The sequence below is a fragment of the Prionailurus viverrinus genome, chromosome B4, assembly GCF_022837055.1.
Source record: "Prionailurus viverrinus isolate Anna chromosome B4, UM_Priviv_1.0, whole genome shotgun sequence".
NCBI classification, from domain to species: Eukaryota; Metazoa; Chordata; class Mammalia; order Carnivora; family Felidae; genus Prionailurus; species Prionailurus viverrinus.
Genome location: NC_062567.1, coordinates 46246645 through 46268781, shown reverse-complemented (window position 1 = coordinate 46268781; position 22137 = coordinate 46246645). Strand labels below are relative to the sequence as shown.

The following is a 22137-nucleotide window of genomic DNA, read 5'->3' as shown; positions in this document are numbered from 1 at the left end:
AAATGCTTTTGCTGCCATAATGTCACTGAAATGCTACTAATATTGCCAATGTCATTATAAAAGTAATGATTGCCTTGCCTTCCTATGGGATTTTATGAAACGAAATAAGATAGTAGATTCAAAAGTATTTTTATTTTTTTTTTATTTTATTTATTTATTTATTTATTTATTTATTTATTTATTTATTTATTTATTTTTTTAATTTTATTATTTTTTTTATTTTTTTTTAATTTTTATTTATTTTTTTTTTTATTAAATTTATTGACAAATTGGTTTCCATACAACACCCAGTGCTCATCCCAAAAGGTGCCCTCCTCAATACCCATCACCCACCCTCTCCTCCCTCCCACCCCCCATCAACCCTCAGTTTGTTCTCAGTTTTTAAGTCTCTTATGCTTTGGCTCTCTCCCATTCTAACCTCTTTTTTTTTTTTTTTCCTTCCCCTCCCCCATGGGTTCCTGTGAAGTTTCTCAGGATCCACATAAGAGTGAAACCATATGGTATCTGTCTTTCTCTGTATGGCTTATTTCACTTAGCATCACACTCTCCAGTTCCATCCACGTTGCTACGAAAGGCCATATTTCATTTTTTCTCATTGCCACGTAATATTCCATTGTGTATATAAACCACAATTTCTTTATCCATTCATCAGTTGATGGACATTTAGGCTCTTTCCATAATTTGGCTATTGTTGAGAGTGCTGCTATGAACATTGGGGTACACGTGGCCCTATGCATCAGTGCTCCTGTATCCCTTGGATAAATTCCTAGCAGTGCTATTGCTGGGTCATAGGGTAGGTCTATTTTTAATTTTCTGAGGAACTTCCACACTGCTTTCCAGAGCGGCTGCACCAATTTGCATTCCCACCAACAGTGCAAGAGGGTTCCCGTTTCTCCACATCCTCTCCAGCATCTATAGTCTCCGGATTTGTTCATTTTGGCCACTCTGACTGGCGTGAGGTGATACCTGAGTGTGGTTTTGATTTGTATTTCCCTGATAAGGAGCGACGCTGAACATCTTTTCATGTGCCTGTTGGCCATCCGGATGTCTTCTTTAGAGAAGTGTCTATTCATGTTTTCTGCCCATTTCTTCACTGGGTTATTTGTTTTTCGGGTGTGGAGTTTGGTGAGCTCTTTATAGATTTTGGATACTAGCCCTTTGTCCGATATGTCATTTGCGAATATCTTTTCCCATTCCGTTGGTTGCCTTTTAGTTTTGTTGGTTGTTTCCTTGGCTGTGCAGAAGCTTTTTATCTTCATAAGGTCCCAGTAATTCACTTTTGCTTTTAATTCCCTTGCCTTTGGGGATGTGTCGAGTAAGAGATTGCTACGGCTGAGGTCAGAGAGGTCTTTTCCTGCTTTCTCCTCTAAGGTTTTGATGGTTTCCTGTCTCACATTTAGGTCCTTTATCCATTTTGAGTTTATTTTTGTGAATGGTGTGAGAAAGTGGTCTAGTTTCAACCTTCTGCATGTTGCTGTCCAGTTCTCCCAGCACCATTTGTTAAAGAGGCTGTCTTTTTTCCATTGGATGTTCTTTCCTGCTTTGTCAAAGATGAGTTGGCCATACGTTTGTGGGTCTAGTTCTGGGGTTTCTATTCTATTCCATTGGTCTATGTGTCTGTTTTGGTGCCAATACCATGCTGTCTTGATGATGACAGCTTTGTAGTAGAGGCTAAAGTCTGGGATTGTGATGCCTCCTGCTTTGGTCTTCTTCTTCAAAATTCCTTTGGCTATTCGGGGCCTTTTGTGGTTCCATATGAATTTTAGGATTGCTTGTTCTAGTTTCGAGAAGAATGCTGGTGCAATTTTGATTGGGATTGCATTGAATGTGTAGATAGCTTTGGGTAGTATTGACATTTTGACAATATTTATTTTTCCAATCCATGAGCAGGGAATGTCTTTCCATTTCTTTAAATCTTCTTCAATTTCCTTCATAAGCTTTCTATAATTATCAGCATACAGATCCTTTACATCTTTGGTTAGATTTATTCCTAGGTATTTTATGCTTCTTGGTGCAATTGTGAATGGGATCAGTTTCTTTATTTGTCTTTCTGTTGCTTCATTGTTAGTGTATAAGAATGCAACTGATTTCTGTACATTGATTTTGTATCCTGCAACTTTGCTGAATTCCTGTATCAGTTCTAGCAGACTTTTGGTGGAGTCTATCGGATTTTCCATGTATAATATCATGTCATCTGCAAAAAGCGAAAGCTTGACTTCATCTTTGCCAATTTTGATGCCTTTGATTTCCTTTTGTTGTCTGATTGCTGATGCTAGAACTTCCAGCACTATGTTAAACAGCAGCGGTGAGAGTGGGCATCCTTGTCGTGTTCCTGATCTCAGGGAAAAAGCTCTCAGTTTTTCCCCGTTGAGGATGATGTTAGCTGTGGGCTTTTCATAAATGGCTTTTATGATCTTTAAGTATGTTCCTTCTATCCCGACTTTCTCAAGGGTTTTTATTAAGAAAGGGTGCTGGATTTTGTCGAAGGCCTTTTCTGCATCGATTGACAGGATCATATGGTTCTTCTCTTTTTTTTTGTTAATGTGATGTATCACGTTGATTGATTTGCGAATGTTGAACCAGCCCTGCATCCCAGGAATGAATCCCACTTGATCATGGTGAATAATTCTTTTTATATGCCGTTGAATTCGATTTGCTAGTATCTTATTGAGAATTTTTGCATCCATATTCATCAGGGATATTGGCCTGTAGTTCTCTTTTTTTACTGGGTCTCTGTCTGGTTTAGGAATCAAAGTAATACTGGCTTCATAGAATGAGTCTGGAAGTTTTCCTTCCCTTTCTATTTCTTGGAATAGCTTGAGAAGGATAGGTATTATCTCTGCTTTAAACGTCTGGTAGAACTCCCCTGGGAAGCCATCTGGTCCTGGACTCTTATTTGTTGGGAGATTTTTGATAACCGATTCAATTTCTTCGCTGGTTATGGGTCTGTTCAAGCTTTCTATTTCCTCCTGATTGAGTTTTGGAAGAGTGTGGTTGTTCAGGAATTTGTCCATTTCTTCCAGGTTGTCCAGTTTGTTGGCATATAATTTTTCATAGTATTCCCTGATAATTGTTTGTATCTCTGAGGGATTGGTTGTAATAATTCCATTTTCATTCATGATTTTATCTATTTGGGTCATCTCCCTTTTCTTTTTGAGAAGCCTGGCTAGAGGTTTGTCAATTTTGTTTATTTTTTCAAAAAACCAACTCTTGGTTTCGTTGATCTGCTCTACAGTTTTTTTAGTTTCTATATTGTTTATTTCTGCCCTGATCTTTATTATTTCTCTTCTTCTGCTGGGCTTAGGCTGCCTTTGCTGTTCTGCTTCTAGTTCCTTTAGGTGTGCTGTTAGATTTTGTATTTGGGATTTTTCTTGTTTCTTGAGATAGGCCTGGATTGCAATGTATTTTCCTCTCAGGACTGCCTTTGCTGCGTCCCAAAGCGTTTGGATTGTTGTATTTTCATTTTCATTTGTTTCCATATATTTTTTAATTTCTTCTCTAATTGCCTGGTTGACCCACTCATTCGTTAGTAGGGTGTTCTTTAACCTCCATGCTTTTGGAGGTTTTCCAGACTTTTTTCTGTGGTTGATTTCAAGCTTCATAGCATTGTGGTCTGAAAGTAAGCATGGTATAATTTCAATTCTTGTAAACTTATGAAGGGCTGTTTTGTGACCCAGTATATGATCTATCTTGGAGAATGTTCCATGTGCACTCGAGAAGAAAGTATATTCTGTTGCTTTGGGATGCAGAGTTCTAAATATATCTGTCAAGTCCATCTGATCCAATGTCTCATTCAGGGCCCTTGTTTCTTTATTGACCGTGTGTCTAGATGATCTATCCATTTCTGTAAGTGGTGTATTAAAGTCCCCTGCAATTACCACATTCTTATCAATAAGGTTGCTTATGTTTATGAGTAATTGTTTTATATATTTGGGGGCTCCGGTATTCGGTGCATAGACATTTATAATTGTTAGCTCTTCCTGATGGATAGACCCTGTAACTATTATATAATGTCCTTCCTCATCTCTTGTTACAGCCTTTAATTTAAAGTCTAGTTTGTCTGATATAAGTATGGCTACTCCAGCTTTCTTTTGGCTTCCAGTCGCATGATAAATAGTTCTCCATCCCCTCACTCTCAATCTAAAGGTGTCCTCAGGTCTAAAATGAGTCTCTTGTAGACAGCAAATAGATGGGTCTTGTTTTTTTATCCATTCTGATACCCTATGTCTTTTGGTTGGCGCATTTAATCCATTTACATTCAGTGTTATTATAGAAAGATACGGGTTTAGAGTCATTGTGATGTCTGTATGTTTTATGCTTGTAGTGATGTCTCTGGGACTTTGTCTCACAGGGTCCCCCTTAGGATCTCTTGTAGGGCTGGTTTAGTGGTGACAAATTCCTTCAGTTTTTGTTTGTTTGGGAAGACCTTTATCTCTCCTTCTATTCTAAATGACAGACTTGCTGGATAAAGGATTCTCGGCTGCATATTTTTTCTGTCTAGCACCCTGAAAATCTCGTGCCAATTCTTTCTGGCCTGCCAAGTTTCAAAAGAGAGATCAGTCACGAGTCTTATAGGTCTCCCTTTATATGTGAGGGCACGTTTACCCCTTGCTGCTTTCAGAATTTTCTCTTTATCCTTGTATTTTGCCAGTTTCACTATGATATGTCGTGCAGAAGATCGATTCAAGTTACGTCTGAAGGGAGTTCTCTGTGCCTCTTGGATTTCAATGCCTTTTTCCTTCCCCACTTCAGGGAAGTTCTCAGCTATGATTTCTTCAAGTACCCCTTCAGCACCTTTCCCTCTCTCTTCCTCCTCTGGGATACCAATTATGCGTATATTATTTCTTTTTAGTGTATCACTTAATTCTCTAATTTTCCCCTCATACTCCTGGATTTTTTTATCTCTCTTTTTCTCAGCTTCCTCTTTTTCCATAACTTTATCTTCTAGTTCACCTATTCTCTCCTCTGCCTTTTCAAGCCGAGCTGTGGTGGTTTCCATTTTGTTATGCATTTCGTTTAAAGCGTTTTTCAGCTCCTCGTGACTGTTCCTTAGTCCCTTGATCTCTGTAGCAAGAGATTCTCTGCTGTCCTGTATACTGTTTTCAAGCCCAGCGATTAATTTTATGACTATTATTCTAAATTCACTTTCTGTTATATTATTTAAATCCTTTTTGATCAGCTCATTAGCTGTTGTTATTTCCTGGAGATTCTTCTGAGGGGAGTTCTTCCGCTTGGTCATTTTGGATAGTCCCTGGAGTGGTGCGGACCTGCAGGGCACTTCCCCTGTGCTGTAGTGTATAACTGGAGTTGGTGGGCGGGGCCGCAGTCAGACCTGATGTCTGTCCCCAGCCCACCGCTGGGGCCACGGTCAGACTGGTGTGTGCCTTCTCTTCCCCTCTCCTAGGGGCGGGATTCACTGTGGGGTGGTGTGGCTCGTCTGGGCTACTTGCACCGTGCCAGGCTTGTGATGCTGGGGATCTGGCGTATTAGCTGGGGTGGGTAGGCAAGGTGCTCGGGGGCAGGAGGGGCAGGCTTAGATCGCTTCTCCTTAGGTGATCCACTTCAGGAGGGGCCCTGTGGCAGCGGGAGGGAGTCAGATCCACTGCCGGAGGTTTGGCTCCGCCGAAGCGCAGAGTTGGGTGTTTGCGCGGAGCGAGCAAGTTCCCCGGCAGGAACAGGTTCTTTTTGGGATTTCGGCTGGGGGATGGGCGGGGGAGATGGCGCTGGCGAGCGCCTTTGTTCCCCACCAAACTGAGCTCTGTTGTCAGGGGGCTCAGCAGTTCTCCCTCCCTTTGTCCTCCAGCCTTCCCGCTTTCCGAGCAGAGCTGTTAACTTATGACCTCCCAGACGCTAAGTCGCGCTTGTTGTGGGAACACAGTCCGTCAGGCCCCTCCACTTTTGCAAGCCAGACTCGGTGGCTGTGCTTGGCCGGCGAGCCGCCCCTCCGCCCCGGCTCACTCCCGCCAGTCCGTGGAGCGCGCACCGCCTCGCCGCCCTTCCTACCCTCTTCCGTGGGCCTCTCGTCTGCGTTTGGCTCCGGCGACTCCGTTCTGCTAATCCTCTGGCGGTTTTCTGGGTTATTTAGGCAGATGTAGATGGAATCTAAGTGATCAGCAGGACGTGCGGTGAGCCCAGCGTCCTCCTAAGCCGCCATCTTGCCGCCGACTCCTCTCAAAAGTATTTTTAAAGATTATAGGTGATCAGGGGTGCCTTTGTGGCTCAGTCCATTAAGTGTCCGACTCTTGATCTTGGCTCAGGTCATGATCTCACGGTTCGTGAGTTCGAGCCCCAGGTTGGGCTCTGAGCTGATAGCGCGAAGCCTACTTGGGCTTCTCTCTCTCTGCCCCTCTTCTCCCTCCCTCCCTCTCTCTCTTTCTCTCTCTCTCTCTCTCTCTCTCTCTCTCTGTCTCTCTCTCTCTCTCTCTCTCTCTCTCTAAATAAACAGAAAACGAAAAGACTGTAGTTGATCAATAAATGTAAAGAGACATACTACAATTTAACTTTTCTATTTTATCACAGCTAACATCACTATTAACATCTTCACTGTTGAAGTATAATTTCTCAGGTCTAATATCCTCTATTTACTGACTAATTTACCAGGAAAGGGAAGGCACATCATGCCAATTGGTAATCTAGAATTTATAATTGGAGATTTTTTTTTTAATTTTCTTCGGGAATCTGAGGCCTCAATGTAATAATAATTTTGACCTTGAGCCCCTAAATTTCTTTACCCCCCCTAAGTTTTATTGAAGTATAATTGATAAGTAAACATTGTATGTATTTAAAATGTACAATGTGATGGTTTCATATACATATACCTTGTGAAATGATTACTACAATGAAGTTAATTAACACATCCATCACCTCACATAGTCAACCTTTTTTTTTTTTTTTTTTTGGTGTGGTGAGAACACTTAAAATCTACTCTCAGCAAATTTCAACAATACAAAACAGTATTATTAACTCTAGTCTTCATGCTGTACGTTGGATCCCCAGAATTTATTCATCTTATAGCTGGAAGCTTATATCTTTTGACTAGCATCTCCCCTCTACCTTCTATCCCCCAAGCCCCTGGCAACCACCATTCTACTTGCTGATCTGTGAGTTTGTCTTTTTTTAGATTTCACATATAAGTGAGATTATACAATATTTGTCTTGCTCTGACTTACTTCACTTAGCATAATGTCCTCTAAGTTCATTCATGTTGTCTTAAATGGCAAGATTTCCTTCTTTCCATTGGCTGAGTAATATTCCTATGTGTATATATATATCACATTTTTTCCTTATGCATTCATCCCTTGATGGACACTTAGGTTGTTTCTATATCTTGGCTATTGTGAAGAATGCTACAGTGAAAATGGGGGTGTATCTCTCTGAGGTACTGCTTTTATTTTCTTTGTATATACACCTAGAAGAGATTGTTTCCGGCATGTGATTGCTAGATTGCATGGTAGTTCCATTTTTATTTTTTGAGCAGTCTCTACTGTTTTCCATAATGGCTCTACCAGTTTGCATTCCCACCAACAGTGAATAAGAGCTCTCTTTTCTCTGCACATTTGCCAACACTTGTTATCTCTTGTTGATTATAGCCATCCTGTGTGAGGTGATACCACGTTGTGGTTTTGATTTGCATTTCCTTGATGATGAATGATGTTAAGCATCTTTTGTGTATTTGTTTGCCATTTATGTGTCCTTGTGGGAAAAATATCTATTCAGGTCCCTTGCTCATTTTAAAAATCTGATTATTTTTTGCTATTGAGTTGCGTGTGTTCTGTATATGTTTTGAACATTAACCTCTCATCAGATATATGGTTTGCAAAGATACATTCCTTTTCATTTCATTGCTGAGAGTATATGACTTCTCCTTAAAGGCTGTACCCAGTCCTGAGGGGCCAGCTCTGTCCTTTGGAGAATTTTAATAACCCCGACTCATTAGCTTCTTATTTGATATCAAATAATGTTACTGTTGGTTCTTTGTGTTAACTTTGTGCATCAGCCTGATAACTGGGTTTCCGTCTTGCTTGTATGGTGACTACCCCAGGCCTAGTCACAGATTTCCTATATTGACTACTTGTCTTGGCCTTAAAAACCTGCCCAGAATCTCTTAATTCTCTTTGGTTTCTTAACTTGAGCTGACCACCCCCACCCACCCCAACCCTCCCATACCCACACACCCTCCAGATTTAAGTCTTGCTTGAGTCCCAGTTTCTTCACTAGCAGTCTAGCTAACATGTTATCTAAACTATGGTGTAAATGGAATTTGGTAGGACTGGTACTAAGGAGAAGGGGGGATGTCCAGGTGTACAGAGGAGAGGGGGAAATTGACATGAACAGAGAAGAAAAGTACGAAAGGACCAGTACATGTCTTCATTCATAACGTTGTGAACTTTGTAAAGGAAAGAAATCTTACCCGTTGTTTACTGCTCTGTCTCTGTATAAGCCCAGCATTTAACCTATCCAGTAAATATTTGCTGAATGATTGTTTGGGGGATACACTGAATTGACTGGTTTGCCTGGAGGGCACTTCAGTGTGAACTTTTAGGGACGAGGATCGACTTCACCCTTGTTTACTGCTAGAGCTGTACATATTTTTGTTGAATGAATAAGTATTGGGATCACTGGAATTGACACTACCATTCTGAAATCGATAATGCAGAATCTCAAATGTCATGCCAAGGATTTGGGTCTCATGATAAGAAAGGAAGCAGAGGTGTGGATCTTATTATCTCCATCTGCTGCCTAATGTAATAAGAATTTTGTTCTTTAAGTATACTCTTATTTACACTAAAGCATTCAGAAAGAGAATTCTTTTGATTCTGAGGAAAAGGTCTATTTTTATATAAGATCTTCCTTTTTGAGTTAATTTAAGTCCAATATATAAATAGGTAGATATGCTTCTAAAATATGCTTTTAAAAATTTGCTTTTTGGCTAGTCAACACTTTTATACACACCAATTCCAGAAATATATTTCTTTTTAATATCATGTGAATAACAGCTCTGCTTTCAAGTACTCAACTAGGAGATGAAAGGCATCCACTGTTTTCATTCTTGCTGGTCTATTTTGGCATTCAATGGTGTTAAGCAAGTATTCACTGCTTTAGGCTCCTTGAATCTGGGCTCTGAAGTGAGTGCTTCTATGTGTCAGACTCACATCTTCATCCACCTTTATCTCTGCACTCTGGTGTGGGCCATTTTAAGCCATAAGGATGTATAGTTTCCAAATACTATACTACTGTGGGAAGGTGAAACCTATCCAGAGGACAAATTAAATGATTCTATTAAAGAGGACAGGTTATCTTGATAGATGTTACACTTAAAGGAATTTCTTCTCAATGTTTTACCTTCAGAGAGTGCTTGTACTGCTTATGGGATCAAATCGTCCCTGATTGGGATAAACATCAGCTTCATGTATAATTTTGAGAATTTTTTTCTCTCTTTTTTTTTTTTTTTTTTTTTTTTGGTGCATGTTTGTCCACCATAGGATAGAGCATAGAGCTAGGCTTGCTAATCAAGAGGAATTGCTTCCGCCAGGTATGACTTAAAACCGGAGCTGGAATTAGGGCAGGGCCATGGCAAGAGCACACCGAACACCAGAATGACAGGTGTGTCCTCTACAGGGTACGAGATCACTGTCACTGTTGGCTCCCTGCTCTCTCTCTATCTTCATCCAAGCACCCGGCAGGTTCAGAAAGATAGAGTCCAATTCTCCAGGCAGTCGTCCTCAGCAGGAGGGAACCGAGGAACGTTATCATCTGAAATCATGGACTTAGGGGGCAAAAGCCTGGAAGCTTGAGGTTTTCGAAATGTGAATATTCTGTGGCAAGTGATTAATTTTTCTTAGATGAATTACTGTAGCCACTCTAGATTTTGTTTACTGTGGGAGCTGATTCTTTTTAGGCATACTGATGTATAATAGCACAAGTAAAATCTCCCAACTAATGTTGGAAAACTTAGAAAATAGAAAATAATCATCTATAATTTTAAGATACAAAATTGTTAATATTTGGTATTTGATTTTAATGATGAACACAATTATTGCTCTGCCTTGTTTTGAGGAGGATAATTTATTTTTCCACCAATACTATCATAATTGTTGTCATCCTCCTCCTCAAATATTTACTAATTCCTGGCTAATACACAAGGAAAGTTCCAGGAAGAGTGGAGAAGATAAATAAATGGAAGATGTGGCTTCTTTTTTTTTTTTTTTTTAAGAAGATTATTTTCTATTTAGGACTGAACATATGTCCTGGGAAAATAAAATATATGATTTATTCATAACATCCATGATTATTAAGCTCCTTTATGTGCTAGTCACTGTCCTCAGTGTGTGAGAAATCATGTTGAATAAAATGTCGTTTCTATGTTCAACTTAATGTCCAGGGGAGATAATAGACAATCAAATCAGAATTTCAGTAAATTGGAGTGTGTGAATTGTTAGTGAAGTGCCCCAGAGAGAGTGCTTGCTATAGGAAGACAGTGCATTGAAAGAGGTATTGAATAACGTACTGGACAGTTTGGATGCCAGAATAAAAACATTCTTGTAAGTACTTGCTCCTCAGTGAGAGTCTAAGGCATAACTCTAAGTAGTCAAGTAATAAAAACATTTTGGTAACAATGTGAAAGTAATATAGTTCAGGGATGGATCTTGTGAAATTTGGTTAAATGGGCCTTAAATTCTTTCTAGTACCAATTGTCTTAATATTTGCTTTTGTCAGGAGTTTAACATCAACATTTGACAAGTGCACAAAGTGCTCAGGTTCTGTGGTGTAGGTTGAAAAGGAGACCTTATATTTTATATTCTAGGTTGGCAGGTGTCAAGGTTAGTATTCCATTATGAAATTTAAGAACTGATCGGCATTCTTTTCTTTTATTTAGGCAATGCATGTTTCCACCTCTGCAAGGAGGGAATTTGATGAAAGCGAAAAAGCTTACATCCATTATACCTTGGATATTTTGTCTCTATCTGCCATGAAACTTGTTGTAGAATAGAATTTTTACAGCCAATTTTTCTATTTTACACCAACTTGGTATATTTTATTTTCTTTATGTCAGATGAAAGAAATGAGAACTTACTTTTTTATACTTTGAGTTGTTCAGTTCCAGAGGGAAAAATACCAAGAGAGCTATGAGAAGTTTCCTCCCTAGAGATCTTTAAGAAAAGGCGTTCATACACTTAACTGTCTGAAGTTGTTTGTGTAGAGTTTTGTGTGTCCTAGTTCAAAAAGCACGGTGTTTAAAAACCCAGACTTAGAAAATTGGTATCATTAAGGATGATTCTTATCTAGTCATTTTAGTTTTCTTACTAGGTACATTTATTTGATAATAAATACAATTGGTGAGTATTTGACTATGAATATTGCTTACATAATATCCAAATTTGCATTGTGAAGCATGTTTTGCAGTTTTCAGAACACTTTTACATTATTATGTTATTTGAGCCTCCGAGGTCTTATGTAGTAGGTAAGGCTGGTGTTATGATTATCCCCATTTTGCTGATGAGAAATCAGGATTCAAGGTCATGAGACTTAACCTGTGGCTATTAGTTACTAAGTGGTGGGGTTTGGTACAGGTTTTCTGACAGCACATTCTTTGCTCTTTTTACTGTGTTATAGGGCACTGATTTTTTTTGTAAATGAGTATTTGTTCTGTTGTATGTCAAAATCAGGTCCATGTGGTGTCTCTGAGTCATTAATTTCTCCTTTCTGCAAGCTGAATGGCCACGGGGGGACGGGAGAAAAGGTTTGGACTTCCTCCCAAGTGATCATTTCCTCAGCTGGCACTTTCTTATCAATGCAGCGTTGAAGATGGTAACTTGGGGGTCTCAGATCAGCTCACAAAAAATAATTGAACTTATAAAATTCCTGAACTGACATTATTAGAACTAACTTGTTGCTCATAAAATAATATGGTTTGATGTTTAAAAATAAGTTTCCAGCAAACAGGAAGTGAATTTGTTAATGTATTAGGATTAAGTACTTTCACTAACTACATTAGCTATATATGATAATCAGTTCAGATGAGCATTGATAAATTAGACTGTGCACTTAGGAGAACCAAAATAAAATCAGTTCATTAACTACTGAGTCCTTATGTTGGAGCCACAACATACATAGGTTAAATTTTAGAGTTAACAGGGCCAAATGTAGACAATAGATAGAGTCTCTAGAAAGAAAAAGGACATATTACTGATGATTACTAAAAGAGTGAGGTCATGTTAGAAGAAGGAATTATGGGCACTTGGTGGCTCAGTTGGTTGAGGGTCCAACTCTTGATTTCAGCTCAGGTCATGATCCCAGGGTCATGGGATTGAGCCCCCATCAGGCTCCATGCTGAGTGTAGAGCCTGCTTAGCTTTCTCTCTCTCCCTCCCTCCCTCCCTCCCTCCCTCCCTCCCTCCCTCCTCTTTCGCTGCTTATACTCTCTAAAAAAAAAAAAAAGGAATTAGTATAGTACAAACATGCCTGACATAATTCAGGAGTATGCAGACAGTAGCTGGGGGTAGGAAAATACATGCTGGGGATAGTTGTAGATGAGTTTGATGAGCTTAATTATGGTGGACCATGAATTCCAGGACAAGAGATTTGTTGCTCTTCAAGTTAAAGATTGCAGTGCTCTTCTAGCCTAGGACTCGTGTTTTCCAGGTGAGGAAACCAAAGTGAATCATTCAAATTAGTTAGTGGAGAAATTGGGCCTGGAACCAAGGCTTCTTAATTATTAAGCTAATGTTGCTTCTATTATTCGATCTTATATGCTGTTGCCATTGTTGGTTCTGGGACAGAGAGTAGCAAAGTGAAAGCATTGCTTTTTAAGAGTAAAACTTTCACAGTCTTAGAAAAAGGATTAGAAGGAGAAGTTATTTGAAATAGGAAGACCGGGGGGCGCCTGGGTGGCACAGTTGGTTAAGCGTCCGACTTCAGCCAGGTCACGATCTCGCAGTCTGTGAGTTCGAGCCCCACGTCAGGCTCTGGGCTGATGGCTCGGAGCCTGGAGCCTGTTTCCGATTCTGTGTCTCCCTCTCTCTCTGCCCCTCCCCCGTTCATGCTCTGTCTCTCTCTGTCCCAAAAATAAATAAAAAAAAAAAAAAAAAACAAAAAAAAAACAAAAAAAAACAACGTTGAAATAGGAAGACCGGTGAAGCTTATTTTGATAATCCTGGTGTGAGGTGATACAGAATGAAAAAGATGGAGGAGTCAGTAACAACTAGAGTTTCAGGCTGAGTGATGAGGAAAAAGGAAATGTATTAAAATAAGTTAGTAAATTTGGAGAGTAAACTTGTTTTGTGAGGAAGATCAAGCTCATTTTTGAATCCATTAGGAAAGCAATGAGAGTTGTTTTATTAGGCAGACAAGAATATGGGACTCATGTTGCAAATGTTAAATTATACTTTGCAGATAATGAGGATTGACTAGTAGCATAGCATGTATTATAGAACTAATCTCTTCACATGGTACAACTGAAGGCAATTTAATTCCAGAAAGTCTCCCTAAGACTGTTGCTTTAAGAGAAACATCTATTAGGTGTGTCACTGATGAAACGTCTGGTTAATTAACTGGTTAACTGGTGTGGGCAAGCTCACCTCAAGAAGACCTTTACTGGCCCAACTGTATGATGCTTCTCCTCCAATGAAAGTATTAGTTGGGTGTGCAACCCCATGTAAAACCTATGTGTTACAGAGAAGGGTCTTACCTTTCAGCCATTCATTGCTGGAGCGGCTTTATGATATTTTATGATGTGATCACATTTTTGGTCATGATTGTAATTCAGTTTAATAACGTTAACTGGTTTCGTTTGGGCAATGTATTTCCCTAGTCACTCTTCATTTATTATTTTTAAACTTCTTTGTTTGAGTGAAACCAAAGGTAACAGCTGTTGATGTTTCTGCGAAGTGGTGGTGAACCTGAGCTGTTATCTACGTGGTCCATGAAAATTTTAAAGATGGGGCCCGTGTCTTTGTTTACCTTCTCTTTGTGTGTTTCTAAATATTTCTAAGACTTTAAAGCATACTTATTAACTTTATTCATTACTAACCAGTTTACTTACATTTCGGGGGCCTTGATGTTCCCATAACCTGTTTGTCCAACATTTATCATTCTATCTTACCTGCCTAGATTTGAATCTAAGCTTCACTGCTGAATGAGTTTGCAAGTTATGACAGATTTCCATGTTTCCATTTTTTGTCATTTATTGGACAGTATTACTACCTACCTTGTGGGCTTGTTGTGAGAATTAAGTTATGAAATATGTCAAGCACCTGAAGAGCCTGGCACAGGGCAAACACTCAGATCTTAGCTGTTGTTATTGTTACTGTCCTATTGCACTCTCCTGTTCATGGTTCGTCCTTGTATTCCTTGGAACTAGAACAGTGTTTGCATTTAGTAAGAATTTTTGAAGGGTTAATTGGCGGAGGAAGGTGTCACAGGGTATCTTGTACCCCAATGTTCATAGCAGCACTCTCAACAATAGCCAAATTATGGAAAGAGCCTAAATGTCCATCAACTGAGGAATGGATAAAGAAATTGTGGTTTATATACACAATGGAATATTACGTGGCAATGAGAAAAAATGAAATATGGCCTTTTGTAGCAACGTGGATGGAACTGGAGAGTGTGATGCTAAGTGAAATAAGCCATACAGAGAAAGACAGATACCATATGGTTTCACTCTTATGTGGATCCTGAGAAACTTACCAGGAACCCATGGGGGAGGGGAAGGAAAAAAAAAAAGAGGTTAGAGTGGGAGAGAGCCAAAGCATAAGAGACTGTTAAAAACTGAGAACAAACTGAGGGTTGATGGGGGGTGGGAGGGAGGAGAGGGTGGGTGATGGGTATTGAGGAGGGCACCTTTTGGGATGAGCACTGGGTGTTGTATGCGAACCAATTTGACAATAAATTTCATATATAAAAAAAAATAAAGCAAACAATGTGTGGTACTTTGAGAAGTACACCTTCTATAAGAGAGTATATCTTTACGCATTTAGTACACTCTTAGGTATGCAGTGATGAAAAGCATGGATTCTGAAGCCAAATTTCCTGTATTTTAATTTTGGTTCTTACTGGTGTAACTTTGGGCAAGTTATTTACAGTCTGCATGCCTCCATTTTCTTAATTTTAAAACAGGATAATAATAGAGCCTTCTTCATAGGGTTGTTGTTGAGAACTGAATGTGTTCATACATGTTAGGCCCTTATAGCTGAGAACACAATAAATTCTCAGTAAATGTTAACTGATCCTCTTGTCAATAGTTTTCTTTGCTATTATAGTGGAAAGGAGGGAGGGAATTTCTGATACTTATCTTTAATCCATGTCATAGTTTTACTTTTGATATATTTTTTTCTCATCCATTTTATATATTCCAGCCTTCTTGAAGTCACACTTATGACCCTTACTGAATTAAAGTGTCTAGGCATTGCACATCAATGTGCAATAATGTTGCACGTTGGTAACATCATAAAAAGAGAAACAACCAAATATTATATGTCTCTTGCTTATACCTCTGTTACACATAAATAGTATTAAAATTTAATTGTATATATGGTGGTGTTTTCTACTGAACCTTATGAGGGGAGAGACTATTTAATATAGTGCTTGGTTTTAGTTATGAGGCCTAAGTCCCTAATATTTGCTCATTTAACTACATTAACATTTCATTTATCAGGTTTGCCTAATAATATGCTTTCCAAGTTCAAAATAAGTGCATTTCCTAGCTATATACTTCAGAGTTAATTCTGAAGTATATTATAATTCTGTATATATAATTCTGTAAATATTAGAATTTTATTTATTTTTAAACTGTTAAGTTGGTAATTTTTCTTCTAAGTATCAAGTCCTTTTTAGTCTTCTTAAACAGAATGTTACTTATTACTATGCATACTATTTATTTGGATCATAATATAGTGTATCCTTGAAATTAATGTATGCATGGGTTTTATGTCAAATATTCTAAGGATGCCTTATACGGTTTTTCTTCCCATTGTGTCATAATCTCTCATTACAATCTACCAGTTTCTTTCTGCTGTTGTTTCTTTCTGTTAACCTCTAGCAGTCCTAGCTTCCCAAATTCAGATTTAATACTTCTGATCAATGCTTCTCCCTGCTGTGGATTGATTTGACTACCAAGTTCATTCGAACTTTTTCTACAATAAGATTTTAAAAGATCTAAACTGAGCTTCAGGGCATCTTCTCAGAGTCAAATGCAGAAATTTAGCACGTAGATGATGTGGCATCTATTTCACTAGCCATGTAACTTTTTAATTTACTCTTTGACATTGCTGAGGTTGTCATTTATGTGTGGCCTCTAGGCAAGTGAGATTATATTAGGATATGAACAGAAGAATGAGGTGCTGATCTTCAGTGTTTCCATGCTGATACAGAGTTGGGATTTCTGTTCGAACTCCTGTACTCCAAAGTCCGTTTTCATTGCTCTTAGAGTCACATGTCAAAAAAGTCCTTACTTGAATTATTATAGTTCTTGAACATTATATGGTATTACTGATTGTTTTTTATTTACAGCATGAACTCTCTGTCTTATTTAACTTAAAAATGTTTTTAGTTGTTTTTGAGAGAGAGAGAAAGAAAGAGACAGAGCGTGAGCGGGGGAGGTGCAGAGAGAGGGAGACACAGAATCTAAAGCAGGCTCCAGGCTCTGCGCTGTCAGCACAGAGCCTAACAGGGGGCTCAAACCCAAGGACCGTGAGGTCATGACTTGAGCTGAAGTCAGACACCTAACCTCCTGAGCCACCCAGGCGTCCCATGTTTTATTATTTAACTTAAAATTTTTTTTCACACATATGGATTCGTTAAATATCTGATGGATAGGTACCTGCTGAAGATATATATTATTATATATCAGTTATTATCAGTGATATTAATATCAGTGATATTATCAGTTACACAGATATAAGTCATTTGATAACATGCCCTTACAATGTTGGGGTGTACATTTTAAATGTTTGTTTATAGACCTTGAGCTGAATATATAGGTCCAACTATATATAGGAAAAAATTGAATATGCCTAATCTACATATAGTTTGTAAACTGCTAGGAAAATGTTAAAAGTTGCAAAATAAAGTACCTCTGAGGCATTTGGTCCATTCAAATCCTAGTGTAATAAGTCTTAGAATTGTAGTTTGTTTGGAAGTTAGTACTTCTCAGAGTTACTGCAATGCAGGACTAAATCAGAGAGCGTGTTAATATGCCCATCCCAATATTTGATCCCTTATGACTTCTTTCTTTTTTATCTTTTCCATTCATATAATTTTTCACTACATAAAGAGAACAAAAAATTTAAAAGAGAACATACCTGTTTTATGCAAAAACGACTGCTGCTTTCATACTGTGCTTCAAAGTGGAATTTAATTTGTATTCACTTATTTTTATGTACAGGTCATCTTTAACACAGCTCTCGTTGGACTGAAGTGGAAAAATGAGAATTGGAGCATATTTTCATTTTTGAGGTGAGTCCACTTGTAGAGAGATGAGTGTATTTCAAGCTGTCGGCTGTTTCTCAGGAAATTTTGACATTTGCGTGTACTCTGAGAAACACTACAGTTACACATAAAGTGCTGAGTGTGAGCCTGAGAGTCCCGGGCTGAATCTAGGGCTTGCCCCTGCCTTCGTGCCCAGTCCTGCTGCAGGGGCCCTTGGTGTGGTGCCCTGCTTACTTGACTTCTTTGTGTCAGTTTGCCTGTTTTTAAAAGAGGGATGATGGGACTGTTGACTCAGCTTACCTTCCAGATTACATGTTTTGAAAATAAATTGAGATCATGGATATGTAAGTGTTTCATTAAGAAAAATGTTAGGTAGAGGTATTAAAACTGTCAACTGTCAGTAAGTTCAATGGGTCTTAACAGTTATATGCATAGAATCTTTTTGAGTATGACATTTTTGGATGTTACTGTAGCCTACTAGCAGCGGAACGGTAGGAAGACCGTGCCGTCTTCTATATTATTTCTGAGAAAACTGGCAAGCACAAAAAGAAGAGGGGAAAGTAAGAGGAGGAAGAAGCAGCAGAGGAAAGAAAACAAAACCACTTGGGTGGCTTTGAAAGTACTGGCATTTTTAGAGTTAAAAATTTCTTTATTTACTGGGATGTATTTGAAGGAATTGTTAATCTGGGGATTACTAAATGCATTTTCTTTGTGTGTATGTGTGTGAAACAAAGTATTATTAATAATAGTTCAGATGTACTGAATTGTTCACTTTAAAAGGGTGAGTTTTATGGTATGCAAATTATATCTCAATATTTAAATGCATTTTCTATTAAAAACCTGTACACATTATTTTCAATATTTTTATATTCTGTATTTTACATTCTTGATGTGGGGGAAAAAAATCTAGTTCTGATTTTTCTCTTCCTTGGGGTTTTAGCCATTCATCTGGATACCCTGGTATAGGTGATCTGAGGCTTGCTTGAGTAATACTGAGTGGGTGTTTCTTTTAGCTTCATAAATTTGTTTTGTTTGTCTTCTTAACTTCCTTTATTTCTCTTGTTTTTCTTCAACTCACCCGGCACACGTCATGTCTTTATCTCTTTTTGGGCTTAGGATTTGCACATAACCTTTTATTCTGGGTGTCCCAAATTGTATCCTGAAGCTTTTTAAAGGTGCCAGGATACTATTTAGCAATTGTGGTTACAATATTTCTTCCTAGTAACTATGTTTTAAGAGTATTTCCTTATATCTTGGGAGAGAAATACCGGTCAGATGGTAGTAAAATTAACCATCTTCCTGCACTCTCTCTGTCTTCAGATATTATGGATTCTAGTGCAGTGGCTGTTGCTGTAGCTAGATGATTTGGTTATCTTTTGTCTAACATTGCAGTTACTGACTCTCTCTGTGTCTTAGTCCAGAAGAAAATGTTAAATTTTTCTCATACAATGTACTTACTCAGTTCCTTGTTGAGTGACTGAGGGGGCGGTGTTCAAGGTCCCTCACAGCCATCAGCCACCTGTCTTTTAATCTTCAATCCGGTTTCAACAGTTTTAATTCTCTTGCTCTAACCTCTAATTTATTGCTTGGCTGAGTCATGTAGCAACTACTTTTGTGCTCTCTTAATACAATTGCCAGTCATATTCTTTTGTATTTTTAAGAAATGTTGTTTGTGACTTACTAAACAACTGGCTTATTTAGTTCCACCTAAAAGTCATTTCTTTGGTTTCCCCCAAAAAAGTAGTTGACCAGTCTAAAGAAACATAATTGTAGAGGGGTTTTACCAATTGCCTTTTTATCTAGATAGTGTGTGTAGGTTGTAGGAGGAAAGCCTGTTCACAGCTTTCACCATCCAACACTTGTAAAATTTAGGACATGTAGTCTCTTGAACCTCAAATTTTATAGTTGTAAAGTAGGTATAGTGTTACTGACATCATAGAATTGTAAGGATTGAGTTGAGATAGCATACAGAAAGTGCCCAATACAGTACGGAGCACAAATTTGTGCTTAGGTAGTTATTGTCATTGCTGATTCATCCTCTTCCTGCAATTTATCATCATTGTCATGGTTGTGAGATGAAGCCCAAAAGGAGTTTTGTACCAGTGAGCTCCAGACACAATGCAGTATTGATAAAAGTCTGCTGTTGAAATTGTGTGTAGATACAGATTCTTTGATACACCCTTCGTCTTCGTTACCATGAGAAGGTCCAAGCCTAGAGATAGGTCAGCATGTGTAAGATTACTAAAGACTTACAGAAATGGGTTAATTGGTAGCTAATGAGCTGTTTCTGAGAATAGCACTAGAGTTTTAGGAAATACACAGTTTCGCTTCAGACTTAGCCCTTGGAAGTAAGCAGTTATTTAAACTGTTTACCTTTGCAGAAACAATACACTAAAAGTATTAACCACTTAAAAATTTTACCTTTTTCAGTATGTGTTTCTGTTTTTGGATATGATGAAAAAATTCAGCTACAAAATCAGATTTTAAAGAACAGACATATATAGCAATTAATCATTCAGCTTTCTTTTCCTGCATACAGGCACACTTTATTTTCTTTCATTTTAGAGTGTGAGCATACAAGATGTCGGGATTAGATAACAGCACATCAGGTGGCTTCTTGCTATCAGTTTGGGGATGATTGAAATTACTGACACATAAAATGCAGTGAAATCTTTTTATGCAAGAATACCAGAAAAAAAGATGTTTCTATTTGGAAAATACCCTAGCTCTTTGAATCTTTGGTGTGAGGTTTGCATGAGGTGAGAAAGACCTGAGTGTGTGAAACATTTAAAATGGTGAAAAGTTTGTTTTAAAGTTTTATATTCTGAATTTAACTCTTAAAACTCTTTTGAAAAGGGAATAAATATTTCCAAGATGACAAAGATTCTGTGCAGGGGATTTGATTAAATCAACAAAAAATTGGGGTAACAAGATTATTCTATCCGAAAAGGATTTATTTCCAGATGATATAAAGACAGGCTTTTAAGATACCATAAGATATATTGTTGACTGAACTTTCTGCCTGAGATGCATTTCTGAAATGAGTAAATGGAATATTTAAATGTCATATGTAAACTTGTCATTTGTGAATCCATTTTTGAAGCAATACTTAACGTCTAATAGACCTTTTGTGCAATTAAAGATTTTCTTAAAAAAAGACTCTCTTATTTACATGGAGATAAGGGAGGTGATGCTGTTTGTCTGTATTTTTGTAGTTATATGGGAAGCGTAGTTATTTTCTGAGGAGGGGTGAAGGCAAGGAGGAGTGTGCTCTATTATAACTTGAGAATGTGGTCACTATGGGGAATATGGTGTGGAGTCCACCACAGTCAGAGACCAACTAAGACTGATACAGATTTATAGTGTGTCTCATTATCAAGTTTATAATTCTCCTTAGTAAACCAGGAAGCAAATGTAAAGAAGGTTGAGTAGTACTAGGCCACAATGAAGATAAAGTCTCTGCCCTCAAAAACTTCATAGTTTCCTTTACAAAATAGAATGTTCTGTCTTAAAGTCCCTGAGTTTCTAGGCTCCCTGTAGACATGAACAACCTAGTTCCAGTGTATCCTATTGAATCTCTATTTTTTTGATCATCTCCAAGTACCTAGCTCAGTGTTTGGAATATGCATTGATTAAATTAAACTGGCAATATGGAATCAAATGCTAAAGGGAAAGGCTCTGCTGTTATTCTTTTTATTTTTTTTATTTTTGAGAGAGAGAGAGAGAGGCAGAGAGAGAGGGAGACAGAGGATCTGAAGCAGGCTCTGTGCCATTAGCCCAGAGCCCAATGCAGGCCTTGAACCCATGAACCAGGAGATCATGACCTGAGCTGAAGCTGGATGTTTAACCAACTGAGCCACCCAGGCACCTCTGTGCTTTTATTCTTAATAGTGGCTAACATGATGTAGCTCACCTTTAGAGGAATCACACTGGGCTTCTCCTCAAAAACCATGTAAGCAAGAAAAGAATATAAAGTGAAATACTTAAAGTTATGGGAAAACCATGGAGTGCGTGGGTGGCCCAGTCGGTGATGCATCTAACTCGATCGCAGCTCAGGTCTTGATCTCAGGGTTGTGAGTTCAAGCCCCGCATTGCACTCCATGCTGGGGATGAAGCCTACTTTAAAAACAAAACAAAAACGTTATGGGAAAACCAAATCCAAACCACCAGTCTAGAATTCTGTATCCAGGAAAATTATCCTTCATAAAGACCTTCTGAGACAAAACAAGGACAACACCGCACTGGGAATTTGTCACCAGTACACTTGCCTTGAAAGAAATGTTAAAAGAAATATGATTTGTAAATATTCTAGTCTGTGGCTTGTCTTTTTATGTTTTTGTGTTTTTTAGCATATTTTTACCGGCTTAAATATTTTGCTCCCAAAGTTTGATATCAAGATATATTGTGCTTTAACTGTTTCTGGAAATAGTATCTCTGAAATGACTATTTTCAGTAAAGCTTACTTAAAATCTTAGATATGGCATGATTAGGCAGTGGGGGCGGGGAGTCAGGTTACACTGCAGGACCAATGACAGACTGCTGACATCACCATGAGTTTTGGAGCAAAATGGCCTAAAAGTTGTCCTGCGTTGGGCTGAAACGGCCAAATGTCTGTACCCCCACCTTGATCACTCATTGGTCGTGGGCCTCCCTGGGAAGGGCATGACCTTGGACTTGGTAGCTTACTGCCCCTGAGGCAATCCCTCAAAGG

General features: G+C 38.4%; 1 protein-coding gene across 3 annotated transcripts in view; it reads left to right on the top strand.

The window, feature by feature from the left end:
• EPS8 (epidermal growth factor receptor pathway substrate 8) overlaps positions 1–22137 on the top strand; it is a 193140-nt gene that overhangs the window by 47250 nt on the left and 123753 nt on the right. For all 3 annotated transcript variants that reach the window (XM_047866638.1, XM_047866635.1, XM_047866636.1), the window contains exon 2: positions 17383–17453. The gene's annotated coding sequence lies outside the window, so the exon portion shown is untranslated. The remainder of the gene's footprint in view (positions 1–17382; positions 17454–22137) is intronic.